This window comes from Octopus bimaculoides, chromosome 2 (genome assembly GCF_001194135.2).
Source record: "Octopus bimaculoides isolate UCB-OBI-ISO-001 chromosome 2, ASM119413v2, whole genome shotgun sequence".
Lineage (NCBI taxonomy): Eukaryota > Metazoa > Mollusca > Cephalopoda > Octopoda > Octopodidae > Octopus > Octopus bimaculoides.
Genome location: NC_068982.1, coordinates 35643175 through 35658811, shown reverse-complemented (window position 1 = coordinate 35658811; position 15637 = coordinate 35643175). Strand labels below are relative to the sequence as shown.

At 33.1% G+C, this 15637-nt stretch overlaps 1 protein-coding gene across 3 annotated transcripts in view; it reads right to left on the bottom strand.

Moving 5' to 3' along the window:
• The window catches only part of LOC106871713 (protein kinase C-binding protein NELL1), a 413759-nt gene that overhangs the window by 86899 nt on the left and 311223 nt on the right, over positions 1-15637 (bottom strand). The gene's annotated exons all lie outside the window — the stretch shown is intronic.

Genomic DNA, 15637 nt, shown 5'->3' with positions numbered 1-15637 from the left:
ATATACACGTCTGTCTGTATATCTATCTATCTACCTATTGATCTATATGAATGAAAACTGTAGAGAAACAATGATATGAAAGAAAATGAAAGCTATATTTACATAACGACAAAGAAAATTTGTTATCTTCTTTAGTATTTTCATTAAAAAAAAACAAACAAAAGTATTAACTCTTTAGCATTCAAACTGGTCACATGAAGCCTGAATATTCTATCAGTTTTATGTTCAAACTGACCAGGTCTAGCCCTTCACACTTACCCTACAATGTGAATCTAAAAATATACAATTACATCATTGAAATCTTAAAGATATGGGATAATGCATGATTAACTGAAAATAATGTGAATAAATAAGTATTACATTTGATAAAGTAATCTGAATGCTAAAGGGTTAAACTTTTTATTATTTCAAAGAATTATATTTCTAATATGAAATTACCAAATAAACATTTGGAATTAGATTATCAAAGTTAGCAGTTAATAATTCTTTTTATTTTTTATATTTAATTATTTGATCTATACTGGCTTTAGTCAATGGAGTGTGGCCATGTTGAGGCACTACTTTCAAGGGTTGCTTTTTAATTGATCATATTGTCCTCCAGTATTTATTTCAGTATCATATTTTTTTTATCCTTCTCTATTTGTTGCACTGGCAAGTTATAGGATATAAAGGGACAAAACACAAACAACAACACTGATCTTTAGATCAGTGTAAGCACATATACAGCTACAGATAAACACATACACAATGGATTTTCAGTTTCTATTTACTAATGTTACTCAAAAAATATTAGTCTATAGTAGAGCACATTTGCTAAAGGTGCTATGCAGTGGAATCAAACCTAGAACCATGTCATTATGAAGCACTTTGTCTTAACAACATAGCCATATGTTAATCTTACAAAAAGTCACTTTAACCCTTTTGTTACCATATTTCTGTTGAGATGCTCTGTATTTCTTTCAATTAATTTTAAATATAACAAATAATTTAGTAAAATAACTTAGTTATCATTAAGCTAGTGTTAAGTACATTCGAGTCATTCGAGCGAGATCCTTGCCAGTGCCGCTGGATTGGCTCCTATGCAGATGGCACGTAAAATACACCATTTTGAGTCTGGCCGTTGCCAGTCCCGCCTGACTGGCCTTCGTGCCGGTGGCACGTAAAAGCACCCACTACACTCTCGGAGTGGTTGGTATTAGGAAGGGCATCCAGCTGTAGAAACTCTGCCAAATCAGATTGGAGCCTGGTGTAGCCAACTGGTTCACCAGTCCTCAGTCAAATCGTCCAACCCATGCTAGCATGGAAAGTAGACGTTAAACGATGATGATGATGACGATGATGATGATACTACATATAATAAGCAATATAACCTTGAATACCAAATGTAACTGAATAAAATAATCTCATCCAATGTGGTTATGGAAAAATATTAATTAGTTTCTCAGTTTACACAAGCTTTAATTAATTATAGCTAATAGAGATGATCCAGCAACAATGATTATTGATGATTGCCTGGCACTCCATTGGTTACTATGAAGAGTGTTCCAGTTGATCTGATCAACGGAACAGCCTTGTGAAATTAATGTGCAAGTGGCTGAGCACTCCATAGAGACACATACCCTCAATGTAGTTCTCAGGCAGATTCACCATGACACAGAATGTGAAAAGGCTGGCCCTTTAAATTACAGGTACTACTCCTTTTTGCCAGCTGAGTAGACAGGAGCAATGTGAAATAAAGTGTCTTACTCAATGCACTACTGGGAATTGAACTCATGACCTTACGATTGTGAGCTAAATACCTAATCACAAAGCTATGTGCCTTCGCTATTGATGATGATGATAATAATAATAATAATAATAATAACAGCAATAATTCTTCCTGATTTTAGCACAAGGCTAGCAATTTTGATTACATTGACACCCAGTACTTGACTGATACTTTATTTCATCAATCCCCAAAATATGAAAGTTAAAGTTGAGATTGGTGAGATTTGAACTTGAAATGTAAAGAGCCAGAAGAAATGCACCGAAGTATTTTGTCCAATGTGCTAATGATTTGGCTGACTCATCACCATAATAATAATAATAACAATGGTTTCAAATTTTTCCACAAGGGCAGCCATCTTAGGGGAGGGATAAATCGATTGCATCGACTCCAGTGCTCAACTGGTACTTATTTAAGCAACCCTGAAAGGATGAAAGGCAAATTCAACCTTGATGGAATTCGAACTCAGAATGTAAAGACAGACAAAATGCTGCTCTGCATTTTGTCCAGCATGCTGATGTTTCTGCCAGCTTTCCACCTTAATAATAATAATAATAATTCTTTCTACTGGAAGCACAAGGCCTTAAATTTGGAGGAAGGGATTAAGTCAATTACATTGATCCCAGTGCATAACTGGTACTTATTTAATCAACTCCGAAAGGACGAAAGGCAAAGTTGACCTCAGCGGAATTTGAACTCAGAAAATAGTGATGGGTGAAATACCACTAATCATTTCACCTGGCATGCTAATGATTCAACCAGCTTGCCAACTTAATAATAATAATAATAATGGTTTCAAATCTTGCCAGAAGGGCAACCATTTTGGGGGAGGGGATGAGTTGATTACATTGACTCCAGTATTTCACTTAAACAACCCTTATTCAGGGACCTTTTGAGCAGGATGGGCTACTCAATCTGACGAAAATTCTAACCCACCTGCAAGGTCATGCACTGTTTATCTTGATATAAGATCACCATGGTTGTGATGCATGTGCCTGGTGTACCCTTATCAGACAGGTAGTCATGATGGGTATACTGGGCTTGTATATTTCACCCCAGTGTCACTTTGATGGCATGCACTGCTCTCTCACTCATGATATTAAGTAATAATAATAATAATAATAATAATAATAATAATAATAAAAATAATTGAATGAGACAAGTACTGTCAGATCATTGATGTAGCCATACCAAATGACATGAATGTTGTGAGTAAAGAGGTTGCAAAAATCACCAAGTACTCCAAATTGAAAGTGGAAATGGCAAGACTGTATGGAATGTGAGAGGGTAACGTAAAAGTGATAGCAGTGGTGATCGGAGCATTGGGCTGAATCCCATTGAAACTTCAAGACTTCTTAAGGTAACTGGAAATTCCATGCAAGACTGATGTCTTGCAAAGAAGCAGCCTTATTGGGCACAGCACACATCTTAAGGAAACTATTATCTGTCTGAGGTCCTTGTTGTGAGTTGACAGATGACTAAAGACACCGGTGCATTTTTTTTTACCTACACTGTGTTACAAAGGAATAATAATAATGATCAGAGAATAGAAAGCGCCAGATAATTGACTTTACAGTCCCAAATGATGAAAAAAATCAATGAGAGGTATAGAAAAAATATCAAAGTAGCCATTGAATTACAGAGACTATGGAAAGTATGGGTAAAATGTATCTCAGTAATTATAGGTGCATTAGGAACTATCCCTAAAGAGCTGAACAGATGGATAGGGGAAATAGACATAAAACCCGGTTTAGTACAGCTCCAGAAAACAGTATTATTAGGAACAGCTAGGATACTTAGGAGGGCTCTTGGCATCTAAGCTTACTTGTTGTAGCCTGATGTTAGAAATTTTTACTTTCAACTGTCTAATCTGTTGTGAATGTATGAATAATAATAATCATGATAATATTCATAATGATGATGATGATGATGGTTTTAGATTTAGGCACAGTCACAAATTTTCAAGGAGGGAACAATTGATTATACTGTCCCAAGTAATTAACTGCTACTATGATCTATTGATTCTGGAAAGATGAAAAGGAAAGTTGACCATGGTAGGATTTGAAATCAGAATGTAAAGAGTTGAAATAAATACAAGGTATTTTGCGCAATGCTCTAACGGTTCTGCCAATTCACCACCCCCAGCTAAAGCAAAATGACAATTTATCTTTTAGTTTTTTTATTTGTTTCAGTTATTGAACTATGGGTATTACCTTGGAAAGTTTAGTTGAACAAACTGACCCCAACATATCTTTAAACCTGGTACATATTCTATCAGCATCTGTTGCTGAACTGCTAAGTTATAAGAATGTAAACAAACATAAACACATACACTCACATATGTGCATATATATATATATATATATATATATCATAGGCTTCTACACAGTTTTCATGTATGAAATTTATTCACAAGGCATAGGTTTCCCTGGGGCTATAGTAGAATTTTCTCAAGATGCTGTGCAAAGGGACTGAACCTGAAACCACATAGTTTCAATGTGAGCATCCTTTAACCACACAGCAATGCCTGTGCTTGTTTGTGGAAGTTTAACAAATAATTTATATATTGAAATATGTAAGCCACTAGAGATAATAAAATGTTTGGAAAATTCATTATGGATTTACTGAAATTAAAATAAATTAGCTTTCAGGCTAAATAGAAGAAGAGATAAAGTTTAATCATATTCTATGTAATGACATGAATTAAGTATTAATTAAATATATTTTTTGTTTCATTTTTAGCAAGTAGTCACAAGATAAACAGAGCTTAACCCTTTTGTTACCATATTTCTGTTGAGATGCTCTGTGTTTCTTTCAATTAATTTTAGATATAACAAAGAATTTAGTAAAATAAATTAGTTATTATTAGGGTAGTGTTAGGAACATAAATTGTGACTAAGGTTTGGTGGAAGATTTTAATTCAGAACTTTTGAAAACAGAACCAGAGGCAGTTTCAGCTGGATTGGTATCAAAAGTGTTAAAGTGAACTAGAAATTGTTATGTAAATTGTGGTGTCTAAAAATTGAATGTTCAAGATTATGATGTTGTTATTTAGCTCCTGGCCAGTTGTAAACCAGCAGACCTATGATTGGAGGCATTCCAGTCATGACCATCTTGTCATTTATATATCAAGGATTACACTGTCTAATATCATTATTACTGATATCCTTGTTGCTGTTATAATTATTATTGTTATTATTAATTACTAAGGCGGTGAATTGGCAGCGTTGTTAGCATGCCAGGCAAAATGCTTAGTGGCATTTCGTCCGTCTTCATGTTCTGAGTTAAAATTCCGCTGAGATCGACTTTTCCTGCCATCCTTTTGGGGTTGATAAAATACGTACCAGTCAAGAACTGGGGTTGATGTAATTGACTAGCCCCACTCCCTCCAAATGTCAAGCCTTGAGCTTTTAGCAGAAAGGATTATTGTTGTTATTATTATTATTATTATTATTATTATTATAGTCATTATTAAAGGCATTGGATGTGATTTGAAGGAGATGCAGTGATTGTTTCTAGCAGATCAAATGAAACTTTATCACATTTTATTAATCTTAAATCTTAAGTGAGCAGCTTTGATACTAATTTCTGAGCTAGTTTAATTATATGCAGTTGGCCAAATTATATACAGCATATCCGAGTATCATCAATTTATTAGGTATTCCTAAACATTGATTGGGTATTTGTACATAGAATGAAGTTCATTCTGTTGTACTACTTATTGATGTTGTGTTTATTATTTGGGGGAGTGGAGAGAGAGCTGTGAATGTTCAGCTAATTCTATAGCTTGATAGTGTGTAAAATGATATACACAACAATATACACACACGTACACACACATACACATGCACACACTAAAGGAGACATACATAATATTGGTTTCAAATTTTGGCACAAGGCCAGTGTTTTCAAGGGAGGGAGTAAGTCGATTACATTGACCTCCAGTGCTCAACTGGTACTTATTTTATTGACCTCCCATAAAAACGATGAAAGGCAAAGTCGACCTTCACAAAGACATACATTATATTCACATGTGGAAACTTCTATGCAGCACATAACACCCAAGAGCAATCATAAATACATCCATAAGCATTGACTCAAAACATACACAAAAACTCTCACATATATGACTATCACATACAGATCAACTACACACACACATGCGTACACTGTGGCGCGTACATACACACATAGGCTTCACTAACAATTGGTTTTGTATCAGAAGCAGATTTATTTTACTGCTGTAGCTTCATGATGGTGAAAATTAAATAATCATTTGTTATTAAGATTGAGGAAAGAATACATTTACATATTGATTTCTTACATCATCACATAACCAAGTTTTCTGTTTTGAGTGGTGGTGGTGGTGGTAGGGCACCTTTTTCAAGATACAGGCAGCACTACTAAAAAAATTCAAGGTAATTTTCTGTTTGGCATACCATTCAGAAAATCTTGAAGGCCACAGATTTTTCATGACTCGTATAGTCAGTAAAATCAACTCCAGTATTTAATGAATACTTTAATTTATCCAACTTAGAGCAGCAAAGTTGACCTTGGTAGAATTTGAGCCCAAAATGTAAAGAGCTGCAATTAATACTACAAGACATTTTGTCTGACACTCTACCGATTCTGCCCATGTATTGCAATTTGTATCAAATATATAATGGTAACAGAATATAGAAACAGGCATAACTGTGTGGTAAAGAAGTGTGCTTTGTAACTACTTAGTTTTGAGTTCAGTCCCACTGTCTGGTACCTTGGTTGACAAGTGTCCTCTACTATAGCCTTGGGCTGACCAATGCCTTGTGAGAGAAATTGGTACTTGGAAACTGTGTGGAAGCCCATCATACACACATATGTATATTATATGAGTGTACTTGTGTATGTGTGTCTTTGTATCTATGGTTGTGCCCCACCACCCCACCACTCACCACTTGACAACTGCTGTTGGTTTGTTTATGTCAATGTAACTTGGCAGTTCAGTAAAAGAGATCAATAGAATAAGTACCAGATTCAAACAAAAAATAAGTACTGTTTGTTTGACTAAAACCCTTCAAGGCAGTGTCTGAGAATGGCTGCAGTCCAATGACTGAAACAAGATAAAAAGATATGTAGAAATGGTTGTATGCTAGGAAGGATAATCATGCTAATAAGGTTATGTTTCCATTTTGTGCACACACACTGGTGCTCTTGACATAGACATAAATACATCTGCAAAACACCGTTGTCATAGATTAGCTAATCTGCTACTACAATTCTGGCTAAAACACATAATTGTATTCCATTACAATGGAAAAAAAATGGATGACAAATGGTTAAATTAAGTATGATTTCTGATAATCCAAAGAACCATGGTAGAGTTCTGCTAGATGAAGATGGGGTAACAATTTGTACTCTGTCAACAAAGTTAGCTTAAGTACATAGTTCATTCCATCCAAGTATCAATATGCAGCATGGAGAGAATATACTAATATACTATATACTCTTAACTAACAGTAGCGTATTGAATAACTAGTTTGTTAACTCATTGTAATAAACCTGGAAGCTTTAATAAGCCTCTGGGAATATCATCATTGTCCTTTTATGTCTGCCATCCATGCTGTAAGAGATACAATGGGTTCTTATTTGGAGTTACTGTTTTCCTAGATATGGTTAGTGGGGCACGTCTTGCATGTTTCATATTAGCAGAGTTGCTATAACTGGATGCTCTTTATAACCTTTCCATAGAGTGTGTTGGGAGCATTTGATCATGGCATCAGCATTAGAGAGGTTGACAAACTGAAGGATCTTCTCAAACCTATGATGTCAAGGCTCATTTACATAACACCAATCATTTTACAATATGAGGCATGGCCGTTTGGTAAGAAGCTTGCTTCCCACCATATGTTTTGGGGTTCAGTTCCACTGCATGGCACTTTGAGCAAGTGTCTTCTCTAGCTCTGGGCTAACCAAAGCCTTGCAAGTGTATTTTGTAGATGGAAACTGAAAAAGCCCATTCTATATGTATGCGTGTATGAGTATCTTGTCTAGACATCACATGATGACTGTAAATGAGCATCATCATCATAAAAGCAAGGTTGTTCATTTCCAATATTCTGTGAAAATGTCTGGCCATGGGGAAATATTACCTTGCTCAGGAAGGGTATCAGGTGGTAGAAAATCTGCCTCAACAAATTCTGTCTGACCCATGCAACCATGGAAAAATGGATGTTAAATAATGATGATGATGATGATGGTAATATATATGTATATATATACATGTAATAACTCGGTCAGTTTAAAAAATATTCTCTTTGACCTTGAAAAATTTAAAAGAAATGTTACACTCACAATTCCTCTCTACATAACTCAACCATTTTTTAACCTTCACACACTTTAAATATAATTTCTTTCTTCATCCATTCACTCTCCATTCCCTAATTTTATATTTAATATTTAAGAATTTCACTCCTAAATAATAAAACACATTCTTTTTCTCTTATAGGATTCTTCCTATAATTGTAATTTACTCCTTAACCCATTTTTACTTATAATGAAAATTTTCCTAAATAAACATTAAAAAGAAAATTTTTCACTACCAACTGAATAAGCAGTCAGGCAAAACTTTGCCTCAATCAAAACTGAGTCTATAATAACTAAACACTTTTCACCAAAATCGCAGTTGCATTATCAAACACACAATGCCAAAATAATGGTAGTATGTACGAAAACACTGTATGGCAAATTATCCTCTGGTGATTGTGATAGAGGAGTACCAAAGAAGAAGGACAAGGACTCTTGAAAGAAGTTCCTCAGTACTTGTTACATTGACCAACACCAAGTGGTCTGTTCTTGCTGCTGACTGCAAAGCCTGTCATCTGACTGTCCTCTGGGCAATAGCCTCCTTTGAAGACATTCACAGGACCAACCTTGCAGGCAAGAGAAAAAAAGAGGAAAAACCAGGACAGTGACAAACCCTGACCAGTTCATCTTCCTATGCAGTCTTTGCAGTGATGCTTGCCTGTCCTAAATTGGACTTGATGACCATCAACAAGCCTGCAACAAATGTGGACACCCCCGCTCTGTAAATCTTTGTTTGCAAAGCCAAGCAGAAAGGAGAGGGGAGAGAGAGATAGAAAGAGAGAAGATAGTATAACAATTTTTCAAACAGTATTATTGATCACTTAGGCTACTATAGTGTGACATATATAAAGCAAGTAACACTAAATAGCTAATTATAAATAAATATATGGAGAGAATAAAATAATATTAGTCAATAATTAATATTAGTTGTCATAGGAAAAGTCACCTTGGTTAATGCCCAGCCCTTTCTTGCCAATCTATTGGCCAAAGCTGAACTCACAAACATGAAGCTTCAAAGGATTTATAAGACATAGCACATTGAGGATTTTGTCTTTCCTAAATATATGCAATGAAATTACTTTGAATCATGCACAGACAAAGGAGCATTCTTTAATTTTCTATCATGAGAATCACTGATGTATAAACTATGCTGTTATGAAAAGGACTACATAAAGGCAGTAAAAGCATGTGGCCTAATGGTTAGAGTATTGCATTCATGATCATAAGGTCATGGTTTCAATTCCTGGATCAAGTGATACATAATGTCCCTGAGCAAAATACTTAATTTTGTCTTACTCCAGTCTACTCAGCTTAAAATAAGTACTAGCAAAAGCTAGTACCCTGTGATGGTATTAGCTTTTGCTAGTACCCTGTGACTGGAATCTTGTTTGAGATGGGGAAGCTTACAACCTCAGTCACTAGTATGCTATGGTAGCTGGAATAAGCTTCAGCCCAAAGAGCCTGTAAGCTCATTAGAAACTTTTGTGTCTCACTGCTTGACAACCAACACTCATTTATGTTCTCTGCAGCTTAGCAAAAAGAGACCGATAGCATAAGTACCAGGTTTAATAATATGTACTGAGGGAAAATTTGCTTAACCAAACCCATTAAGATAGTATCCTAGTATGATTGTGGTATAATGACTGAAACAAGTAAAAGAATTGAAACTCAAAACTTAACTCTTGATTCAACAATGCTAAGTAAATAAATACCGCCCCCTTCTCAATACATATGAGTCTGCTACAAGTAATATCTCCAAGAATCTGCTGCTCATCCCTGTTTAAGGAGCATCAAGAATTACATTCTGTTTGCGTCACAATGCCAATGAGATAGACACCTGCAATTAGAGCTTCTCACCCAGAATCCAAAATTCCCAGGAAATTTGGCTAAACATGTAATCAGGAATTCTCAGGACTGCATTCTGTTTCTCAGGAATTCTCAGCTGTGTTAATTAAAAGTTAGTTATAGATTGCAAGACTGTCTTTAAGAACTTGAACGATTCAACAAGTAATCTTTTATGCCATTTAAAGATTGTTAACAGACATCTTTTCAGAAACTAGTACAATTGAAATAGATAGATCTTTTTGAAAAGAATTGGCCAACAGAAAATAATCTTCATTATGGATAAATACCAAAACTATAGAAGAAATAGAATCTATGTTAATTGCTATTGATAGATTTTCTATAAAAGCGAGAGTTTAACATGTACTTATTAGGAAAGATATTGCAGATAATATTTTGGTTTTATCTAAGAATGGTTCTTATTTAATGCAGATGATTTAGTGTCCATAGAGTTTTAAAAAATTGTGATAAGTGAAATAACTAAAAGAAAGAGAAACTGACTATTTCTTCAGATGAACATATACATTCTTGCATAATTGCAAATATTTAAATTATGTGACTTAGGAATTATCAGAATTTATGGATACTAAAAAATTACTGATCTTTTAGAAACAAATATTTCTAAATTCAACCTTAATTTAGAGAAAAAGTATATAGTTGCAGACATATCTGATGGAGTAAATGTCCTGGCTAAATTTGATGAGGATATTAATTGGGACCATTAATTGTGTTATGTTCATGAAAATTATATTGTTTGTGATGTTCTTTAGAAGAAAACTGAATTGTATAGTGATGAAACTACTTTAGCTAATAATCCTTGCATTGATGATGGTGATGAGTTTGAAAGTACATTTGAGGACATGATCAAATCAGATTTTACAATTATGAATACACTTAACAATTATATTGATCTACAACTAAATCAACTTAATGAAATAGGTCTAAAAGCAGAAAACTCTTTCTGATAAAGAAAATTTAAGAATTGGCAATGTTATTATGTCAGTTCATTTTGTAGGCCTTCAACAAAAGATAAAAACCTACAGACAAGTATGTTGAAGAGAAACATGATGATAAATAGCAATTAATCAGTGAGACTATTACAACAGTAGAATGATTCTTCCTTAAAGGGTGTATTGCGAAAGTTATGATTGGTGTAGCACAATAACTTGACTTTTCAGACAAATTTAATGCTGTACATGCAGTTGAGGTGTTATTGGAATCAATTAACATTAACATTGAAAAACTAGATCGATGGAATTTAATCTTAGTTTCTGCAGAAGGCCTATTCATTACAATTCTAGAACTGAAATGAAAAAATACTCCAACGAGTTCCTTGCTGAGAGAATGTGTTAAGAAAATAATCAAACATTGAAGGAATAAAATAATGTGATAAGATTAATGAAGTATTCAAATAATCCTCTTTTAATTTTGGATGCACTTGATTAGTTTCTAATTTTGCCAACAGAAACTTACTTCACTGCAAAATATTGTTGTTGAAAGAAACGACCCTCACTTTGTCTGAAGAATCCTTTATTTCCCATTTGAAATCTGAGCTCTTGATAACTGAGGCACATTTTCCATCAAAAGAAATGTTCCTACTAGAGAGATTAAATGTTGCCATTAACAGAAAAACAAAACAAAAACAGTGGTGGCACATAGCTTAGTGTTAGGGTGTAGAACTCATGATTGTAAGATTTTGGTTTCTATTCCTGGACTGGGTCATGCATTGTGTTCTTGAGCAAAACACTTCATGTTGCTTTAGTATACCCAGCTGGTAAAAATAAGTAATCCTGCAAGATTGGCATCTCATCCAAGGAGGAATATATATGCCAGAGAAACTAGGAAACCAGCCCTATGTCCTTAATGGAGTAATGTGGATTAACCAATTAACAAAAACTGTTGAAGACAATCAAGAGAGGACTCAATAATCTTGATACAAAAGGAAAAAAAAAACATTGTCAAAGAAATTGGAATGTTTGAAATTACTGGACATAGGACCATTAATTTGCAGAAACTGTGTCTTGCTGTTATTCCTATTGCTCCAACTTCCATTGAAGCAAAGATAATCCTTCTTTTTTTTTTTTGAAGAAGGCTCTTTGTTACAAAATTATGATCAAATTTGAGTGTCAACACTGACAACATATACTTCTTGTGATAATAGTATCAATCTGACAGAAATAATTTTTAGAATTCAGGAAAAATTTTCAAATTTTCTATAATTTGTTGTTTTCTATATAAATACAGTTATTGATTTTGATGAAATAATTTTTCTCATGTTCCTGATTCTTGCTTTCTAATGTCCAAAACTCTAAATCATGGAATAAGAGAGTTGGGAAACGAAAAATAAAATTTAGTTTCTATTCCCAGGAACTTGAAATTATTTCTTTTATACTTCTGATTTCCTGAGAATAAAGAATTCTGGGGAATTGAGAAACCCTGTCTAGAGCAGGTATGAATTCATGAACCATAAGCTGGTAGTCCAGAAATTTACACAATTATTTTGCTTCTGGTTTTATATGAATTCCTGATATAAATCTTGCATTATTTTCTTATGATGTAATCTATGCTTCATAGATTAATAATAACAGAGAATCCTGGGTAATAATGAAATCAAAATACGAAAGCATTATGACAGCAAAGATCTAAATGGGAAATTATAATGGAATACAGTTCCACATAATTGTATAGTGCCACCAAAAAATAAGATATAAATATGAAATAAATTATATTCTCTTTTCTTTTACTTGTTCCAGTCATTAGACTGTGGCTATACTAGCACACCGCCTTGAATTTTTAGTCAAATGAATCAACCCCAGTACTTATTTTTTAAGCCTTGTGTGTATTCTATCGGTCTCTTTTGCTGAATTGCAAACACACCAACACTGGTTGTCAAGCAGTATTGGTAGGGGACAAACACAGACACAAATATATATATATATATATATATAAGATCAGTTTCTTTCAGTTTCCATCTACCAAATCCACTCACAAGGCTTTTGTCAGCTGGAAGCTATAATAGAAGACACTTGCCCAAGGTACCACACAATGTGAATGAACCCAGAACCATGTGGTTGGGAAGTAAGCTTCTTACCACACAGCCATACCTGTGCCTATGTAGTATGTATTTCATCTTTTATATGTGCATTGATAACTGAAGTAGATACATCGCAAGTAAGTTTATGATCACTCACACATGCACATAGGCATACACATTCATATGTATATCCAAATAGATGTAAAAAAAAAAGAAGTAGAGTATATTAAACCAGTACCAGTCTGTGTATATAACACTAATACAACTAATCAAGTATATATTTAAACCTATACACTCAAATAAAACCAACAGAGCTATGATTTAAAAAACAAAAATACTCTCTACTAAGAAAAGAACATCACTGATACAATAAATAAATAAGTATAATAATGGCAATGATGATGATGATAATAATAATAATAATAATAATAATAATAATAATAATAATAATAATAATAATAATAATAATAATAAAAATCACTGATTACATGGTTAAGATATAATGACCAGCTAAAATATATGTTTACACTTTAAGATAATTAATGATGTTACTGATTTAGACTAATACAGTGAATAAGTATGTATTTAATCTATGAAAGAACAGAATACAACTATAGTGGACTGTAATACAACTATTACAACTGACAGCAAATTTAAACAAATACAATTAACCAAAGAATCACAATTATCAGGAAATTAACTGAAAGTTTATTCTATTTATCATTCAGTTTATTTTGAAGTGGTGCGATTAATAATAATGATAATAATACTAATAATAACAACAACAACTGCAACAAGAAAAAGAAGAAAACACAAGGGGTGTTAGAGAATGACAAATTTAAGCTTTTGTGGGACTTCACCATTCAATGTAATAGAATGATTGAGGCAAGAATGCCAGACACTGCAGTTGTCAACAAGAAAGAAAAAAGACACAGATGATCGATATCACTACCCAGGAGACAACAGAGTGAAAGATCATGAGAAGACAGAGAAGTATGAGCCACTGAAGGAGGAGACTGGAAAGTTGTGGGGATGAAGGTTTCAGTGATTCCAGTGGTGATTGGAGCACTGGGATGCATATCAGACAGTTTTGAGGACTGTGTAAAGAGAATTGGAATTGATGTAAAGTTACAGGTCATGCAGAAGACAGCACTTCTTGGTACAGCTAGGATTTTAAGGTAAATCTTGTCTATGTAAGGCACATGAGAGGAAGCAGTAAGGGACCTTTGTCAACTTATTCACTGATCCCTAACCGAAATGTTTGGACTGTTTAGCATTTAATTGTCTGAGATTACAAAAATGAATAATAATAATAATAATAATAATAATAATAATAATAATAATAATAATAATAATAATAATAATAATAATATATACAGATACTTTTAAGGATTAATTGAAGAGATACTATACTATCTATAATACACATCATCACAAGAAATATGAAAGAAGCATACCAAATTTATCAAAATTTCTGAAAATTTTATGAAAAAGTTCCATAAATTTAAACTGGTTCATATTTATTTATAAAGGTATCTTTATATATGCATGTGTTTCTGTGTGTATATGCATGCATATGTGTATGTGTTTCTGTGTGTATATGCATGCATGCATATATGTAAGGTATAATGTATTTAAGTGTATATGCATGAATGTATTTAATATAGCTTTCATGAAGCATTGTTATAATTCTTTTTAAGCCAAAGCAAAGCAAGTTATAAAAAATTAATAATATAGATCAATCATTAGTACTATTTCCTTGTACTTCAATATTTTATGGTTGGAACCCCTTATTCAGGAAATTTATGTCTCTGCTCTGTATCAGCTATCAACACCTTTCCTTCATAAATTTCCTGAAGTTGGCGCCCTAACTTTTTAATATTGAAATACTAAGTTATAGAACTAACCATCGACCTGTATTATTAATTTTTTATAACTTGCATTGCTCTAGCTTTAAAAACACATATAAAACAGTTATATGAATGATTTTATTTATTTATGCATATGTGTATCCTTGCAGTGAGTAAATTCCTATTTCTCTTTAATTATTCTTTCAATATTCTTGGGAAACGCAAGAATGAATATTGAACGATCAACTGCTAGGATAAATAAATCAAATCAATGAATGCTTTCAGCTTATCATGCTAAAGTATGTATTAAATAATTAAATAAAAACAAAGCTTTATGCTATGGAAACTGCTAACAGAAGACTCTACATCAAAACTGATATCAAAGCTTAATGTAATTATGAAATGGTTATCAACTTGTATGAATTACTGAAGTAACATCTATGAAAGGAACGTAAATTATTTCAGCAATCTATATATACTCTTACATACATAATTCTTAGAAAGATGGTTAGAATAATGTTAAACTACATGTTGTTACTAAAGCTAAATATGCACAAAGAAAGAGATTTAACAGCATTTGCCACAAGAAATCAGCAAAGCAATTTCTGTCTGTCCTGTCCTTGTTACCCACAAGCAAAAAATTAAAAAAATAAATAAATAAAAAAACCAAAAATAAGAGAGAACAAAAACTGTTATTCTTGATAAAGAAACGAAAGAGTTGAGGATATCCAAGACCGCACCTGATTTAATATAGAAAAATGCTGGATAATCAAACAAAACTAAAGTCATTTAAAGAATATATAT